The sequence below is a fragment of the Panthera leo genome, chromosome B1 (assembly GCF_018350215.1).
Source record: "Panthera leo isolate Ple1 chromosome B1, P.leo_Ple1_pat1.1, whole genome shotgun sequence".
In the NCBI taxonomy this organism is placed as follows: domain Eukaryota; kingdom Metazoa; phylum Chordata; class Mammalia; order Carnivora; family Felidae; genus Panthera; species Panthera leo.
Genome location: NC_056682.1, coordinates 110,968,745 through 110,976,112, shown reverse-complemented (window position 1 = coordinate 110,976,112; position 7,368 = coordinate 110,968,745).

Below are 7,368 nucleotides of genomic sequence, written 5' to 3'. Positions count from 1 at the left end.
TTATTATCATGATTCTAAATTCTGGTTCAGACATCTTGCTTGTATCTGTGTTGTATCCCTGGCTGTCGTTTCTTCGTGCTCTTTCTTTTGGGGTGAATTCTTGCTGAATTCTGTGGTTCAGGTTGTGCAGATTGTTGTGTTAATCCTCCAATCAGTTTTCTAGGTGTGTCGGATGGTTTAGTGTTGGTCTGGCTGTATTTCATGGACACGAGACACACAAAAAACTTCCATGTTGTTCCACCATCTTGGCTCTTCCCCTGTATAAATGCTTTCTATGCTTTCTTAAGGTTTAAGCAAGTGAGAATAGGTCTCATAATATTCTTTGTGCCCTTCTCCCATAAATAATTTCATGCACAATCACACTGTACACAGAACTTAAATGATTCATAGGTGTCTTTTTACACCAAGATTGTTAAAATTGTGAATAGATTATGAATAAGCAGAATGAAGACGCAAGCAGCATTTTTTTTCCTGAGTAGGGTACTACAGTGTTCAAAAGATTTAAGCGTTTCTCAGAAGACCTTTTGCTTAGTTCCTCGTTCTTAATTGTGTTCTATACAGAAAATGTTATTAAGAAGCAGAGACACAAAACAGCAAAGCATCATTAACACAGAAAAACCTGAAGATAATCAAGTACAATTTGAGAAAAGAAGCAACTATCAAATGAACAGATAGATAGATAGATAAATAGAGGTGGCCCCTGATTTTGCACATAATGAATTTCTGAAAATCTATGTGAGAGTTAAATGTGTACATTTTAGTTACAAAAATCCTTTAGGCCCATACATCTCATAGGTGCAATTTGAAAATATATGTCTAACAACCTGTATCAACTCTTTACTCTTATCTTCCCTGATAATTGAACTTCACAGATGAGTTGAACAAGTTAAACCTAAATAGTGTATTGTATTTATAAGTGTCATCATGTGTACCATTGTGCTCAGCAGCTGGAGAATGATTCTTTTGAGCCATTATAGGAAAAGGGCCAATAGATCAGTGTGGCCCTATCACCTTCTATTCAATCAAATAGAATAATAGCTATTATACTCAACTGAATTTTGACATAACATTTTTATAGAGATAAGAGGCAGTATGCTAGAAAAGTAAAAGTTCTGTTGAAACATATATAAAAGTACGTATAGACCTCATAAAATTAATTGTAGTTTTACAAAGTCAAAATCATAAGACATGTCTCCAATCTTTTTGGTTTTAGCTTACTTGATACAAGATGGGAATTTTCCAAAAATTTTTAATAGGAAACTAAGCAGACCAGCAGGTCTCAAAATGAGCACAGATATGGGATGAGTTTTACAGAGTAAGCCTTTTAATGCAAACCTAATCAAAATTTAGATATAGATGAATAAGCTCAAACACTGATTATGTACCTACTACATACGTGGCACTTGGTAAAGCACAAAGGATAACAATGGATCTTCTCTCTAGAAACATATAGAGACTTTTCTCAATTAGAGAAAGTAACACATAAACAAAGGAGTTACTATAATGTGGTAATTGCTAGGATAGAAATATACATGTATTATTGGTTTACTAACAGGCTTGATAGACTACTTCATTTAAATCTACTAATTTTTCCTCTCCCCTCAGTCTTAGTAGCATTTATTTGCCAGTTGTCAAAGTCACTCCCTATTCCTGAAACTTGCCTTGTCTTTCATACCTAAATCAAAGATGGCAAATAGATGGCACTTGTGCCATAGCTCACATTTCCCTTGCTATGGCAGTCATTCCTTCCCAAAAAAGTACTCAAATGCCATCTTATACCGTGTACCAGGGTGTCACCAAGAATAACTGGCACATGAGATGAAACCCATCTTCTTCCCTTATGTGTATTTACTTCCACTAGGACCATATTGGCAGATTCTGGTTCAGTATAGGGTCTGATTTCTTGCCCAGCCAAAAACACATACTTTTTAATTTCTGTTTCAGGTTTTTGTATTCCCTTTTGAGCTAACCAACTCAAGGTCCAAGCTCATCTGTATTCAAAGCAGAAATAACCATGGGTTTCCCATATGCAATGAAAAATCACATACACCTCATGTTATTAGTTCTACTCACATAACATTAATACTAATTAATGTTTTGATTTTGTACTTAAGTGCCAATAGTACCCACATATTGCAAATATGAAAACTGAGGATTAGAGGGAGTCAGGATTGGAATTCAGGCAGTCAAGACTCTCAATTGTTAGCTTGTAGCCTCTACCACCTCCACTTTTCCAGATCCTTCTAAATGTTTCCAGGCAAGGGCAGCACTCCTCTGAGAAGTCCTTAGTTGTTTGTTTGTTTGTTTGTTTGCTTTTGTTTTTTTTAAGTCCTTAGTTTTCTTTACATGCTATTTTAAACATACATTGAGAGTAACAGACTTACTCAGGAAAATACACACAGGAAAGCAAGTAGGACAAAATATTAACATCTGGCCAATATGGGAGAAAACTCTCTTGGTATTCATTGTACTATTCCTGCAACGTTTCTGAAGATTTGAAATCTTTCAAAATAACAAACTGGAGACAAAAGAGTAATAGACCTAATTTTCACTGGGTAATGGGTCTTAAAATTATAGATGCCTTAGAATACTAATAGAACAATTTATATGTCCATTAAACCATTTTTAAAATTTGAGGAGGGTGGAGAAAATAACCTTTGGTAATTTAAATGAAGTGATAAAGGAATTTGCAGATAAGAAAACTGCTTCTATCCTTTTGCTTTTGAGAATTAACCTCTCTAATAAGAACAACTTAACCAACTGCAATAAATGCAAAGGACAGCAGCCAAGACATACAGGCTAGATCTGGAGGCAGGCAAAGTCATATGGAAATAATACAATTTTAAAGCAGGAAGAGGTTTTTAAAATTTTCTACATCAACCTGCTCATTTTACTGATGATGGAATTCAATGCCAGACTTTAAATGAACTATCCAAATGTCTTCAGTCTAACAGCAGCAAAACTACTCATTTCTTCTGTATCTCAGTTACAGCCTGTATCATCCTAATTCTTTTAGTAAGTGATGAAGCCATCCCAAGATGGCTTATGAGAAAAGGGGTTGGCACGGGTGGCGGCTAGGGGTGGGGGAGAACATTATGGTGACAGATCCATTGGCCAACATAACTGAAAAAGGCACACACGGGTAACTTAAGTTTTAGAGGAACTGGCTAAAATTATTCCTCTGTCAGTCGTGTATTCCACTAGGTCCACTTCGTTACTTGGCTTTGTAAGGTGGTTCTCCTGTGGTTCCAAGTTCATATCATCATCACACACCAATCCTGTAGACACAATTTTGCTTTCCTTATAACACAAACAAAAGTCCCAGAATTGAATTTTGTTGACCCTGACCAGCCTGACTTGGTCATGTGTCCACCCTTGAACCAATCACTGTGGCCAAGGCAGGTAACGAGGGTGAAATGCATTTGATGCACTTACTAAAGGCCATATTCTCTGGTCCTGGACTCAGGAATGAAATCATATTCCCTGAAATCACAGACTGAGAGTGGGAGAGAGTTGGATCAATAAAAAAAGCTGGGATACTGTTAACACAAGAAGTAGGTACAGATAACAAATGGCAAAATCCAAAAATTCTATTACATCTGTCCATAAGTAAGTTGAAAAAAATAAAGGCTGAGAGAAGATAAAAACTGCCTTTTAAAAAACACCCAGGGTGCCTGGGTGACTCAGTCCAGTCAGTTAAGTGTCCAATTCTTGATTTCAGCTCAGGTCATGATCTCATGGTTCATGGAATCGAGCCCTGCGTTGGGCTCCACTCTGGCAGCATGGAACTTTCTTGGGATTCTCTCTCTCCCTTTAACTCTGCTCCTCCCTTCCTCTCTCTCTGTCTCTCAAAATCAATAAATAAACAAAGAAAAAATGTCAAAACACCCAAAAAAATTTCTTGAAGGGAAAAGAAAGACTAATCTGTTTTCTTGTACTTCATGAAAGAATAAGGACCAATACTCAGAGAAAAAAAGGATACAGTTTCAATTCAGTAGATGTAAAGAACTTTCTAACAATTAAAGATATCCAGTAACAGAACAGGTGGCATCATGAAGTAATGAGTTTCCCATAGTTAGAAGCCTTCAAGCAGAAGGAGGGTGACCATCTGTCAGGAATGCTATAGAAGGGATCCCTATCCTGGGTGGGAGGTTGCTCTAAACTGCCGGTTAGATTCCTTCCAACTCTAAGATTCTAAATTATTGAGAACAGCATGAATAAAAGATCCAAACTCATTCAAGAACTAAATTATTCAACAAAAGGTAATAAAACTTTCAGCTATGAAGTTGAATCAACCAGACTTTGGGTGCCAGCCATCCCCTTTTACAAAGAAAACAGATACAAATCTTTGAAAATGATTATTTTTTTTTAAGTTTACTCATTTATTTTTGAGAGCAAGAGTGCATGCACGAGCAAGGGGGTGCTTACTGAGTGGCTCCGCTACTATTAAGCTGTACTTTTTCTCTTAGCATTATATTAAATATGTTTACTACGCTGATAAATAATCTTCATTGTTACCATTTTAACACCTTATACATACAATTGCGTTGGTGTATCATATTTACTCGGCCATTTTCCTACTGCAGGGCATTTAGGCTTCTTTGAACTCCTCACTATAGTTCTACTGTGAACCTGTTTATATACACAGCCTTTTCCCCTTTTGAACTATTTCCTAGATCTGGGGTTAGTGGGCCAAAGGGTATGGATATTTTTATGGTGCTGAATATGTACTGCCAAAAAAATGTTATCAGTCTGCAGTGCTACTGGCAATAGCTGAGTTTAATCGCTCCCCTAAGGCATTGTCCATATTAGGTTCAATTCAATATTTTAAAAATTGCTAACATATATTAAGTGGTACTGTATAATTATTTACATTTCCTTTTTCCCCCCTCTACTAGTGAATTAGGATAGCCTTCTCAATTTTTTTTTTCTTTTAAACAAAACACAACTCTTAATCTCCATTCCTACTGTAGGGAAAGAACTCAGTCAGCAGTGCATATAAATGCAAAGTCACACCAGAAGAGAATAAAACAGTGTTAAGGTAACCAAATTAGACCCTAGTTGGAGTCCACTCATACTAAGGCCCACATTAGCAAACCAAACCTTAACTAAATTTCTATGCTTGCCTCTCCCAGGAAACGAAGGCCTAGATCAACCAGTCAGCACTTGTCTGCACAACACAAGTTACCTAGCCCAGCTCCAAACTTCCCTTTGCTCCAGTCAGCAAATGCCCAGTATAACTTTCTTGCTCCTGCTCACTTTGGTCTATAGAACTCTCTTGAATTGAATAATTCTTTGGAACTCTTTTCTAACTACTATGCTGGATGCTGCTCAATTCATAAATCGCTGAAAAAAGCCAGTAAGATCCTTAAAATCTACTTGGTTGAATTTTGTTCTTTAACAACAGAAAGCTTAAAAATTAATTCCAAGAAGAAGGACAAATTTCTCCTCCTCTGACTCACAGTGGACTCTGGGAATGCTAGAGAGCATTGAGCAAGTATTGCTTCAACATCTCTCCGATGTAGCTTCCTGAAATTGAAAGAATGCTAAAGACAGTGAGCATTCTCAAATAAGTTCCTTTTCCTTTAAATTCACATATATCAGGGCACCTGGGTGGCTCAGTCAGTTAAGCATCTGACTTCAGCTCAGGTCACGATCTCATGGTTCCTGGGTTCGAGCCCCGTGTCAGGCTCTGTGCTGACAGCTCGGAGCCTGGAGGCTGCTTCTTATTCTGTGTCTCCCTCTCTCTCTCCCCCTCCGCCCCCTCTCAAAAATAAACAAACATTAAATTTTTTTTAATGAATTCATATATATCAATCCAGAAACCATACTTTTGCCTGGGATTTTGGGTAAGATTCCAAACATCTCAAAAATAATTCCCCTTACTGAAGGCTCTGCTAAACAAAAAAGCACATAAAAAATCATATAATAAGCAAAAATTAGAACACAGGAAACATAAATTAACATCACAGTAATGTGAAAAACAAATTAAAAATGAAGTTTTCACAAATAACTGCACTTGTTTTTCTAAGATTATATTGCTGAATGAGTGCAGATCACTCTGATTTGTTCATTTTCCTTTCTGGAAAGACATCCAAAAAGAGTGGAAGAACATTAAAAATAAGACATTAAAGGTGTGAAAGTGACAGATTAAAAGTCCTTGTTCCCACAGCAACTGCACAAGACACATTTGTACTACATAGGCTACTCCTTAGACAGGCATCAATTTCTTGCCACTTATTATTTCCCAGGAAAACACAAGATAAATACAATAACAAAATCACAACTAAAGTACACACAATTTGAAACCAACATGTCATAGTTGTCTAGGTAATAGCAAATATATTTGCCATGGGAAACTGGCAATAATAGCTTTATATGTATATTATCCTTATTTTGCAGCCCAGTGAAAGTAGCCCTCCCCAATATGATCAAAGTATAGATCAAAGTGTGTTATATGTGATATAACCTAAATAATGTCTTTTTCACAAAATGCTACTATAAGACTTTTTTTTAAAGAGGTGATTCCCTAAATCTCCAGGAAAGACCGAAGTCTCTATTAACAGAAGATTCACAGGTCAAAGGGAAACTCATTCACTAAATGAAAGGTAGACAACACTAAGAAAACGTTGTAACATCAGTTATGGGCAAGAATGAGAAGATTCTGACCAGCCTCTGGTGGAAGTTCTTGGCTTTTGCCAGATAAGCAGACTAGAATTTGAAAGAGAATAAAATGGAAGCTTCTTAAGAGTAGGGATCTCAATCTAGGGCCGAATGCCTAGTGGTTTTCAATAAATACTTGTTAAATGACTGAATATAATTCTCCAAGAAGCCTGAATCTCTGAAAGGCCAGATAGTATATTCTAGACTAAAGGACTTGTGTAAGACTTGACCCTCAAGTTGAACAAAACTAAGCTCTATATTACTCTTTTTACTGCTCTGCTATACATATGCAGTGCCTTCTGAGTCCTCATGCATTTAAGGAATTTCTGTTCATTCTGTAGCCTGACTGAAAAGTGCATAGCTGCTTGACTTATCACATTATCAGACACAAACAGAAACAGGGAGAACCTCAACATGTGCTTTAAGCTCCAAAGAGTTGGCAATAAAAGGTTGATGCTCTCTGTGCCCCTGTATATAATCATAAAGCTTTTCATAAAAAATACATAAGGCCACTTTCTTTAAGAAACACTACTAAAAGCCAAAGCAAAATTTCAAGAATGAAAATGTTGTCATTAGAGAAAAGCAATGAGGCCCATCAGGAATGTTTTTGGCTTCCCATGGTGACATTTGTTTCTGATTATATATATAATATTAAATACTTTCTTCTGGGTTTTTAAAGGCTTTTAAGAAAAGAAATAAACCAAA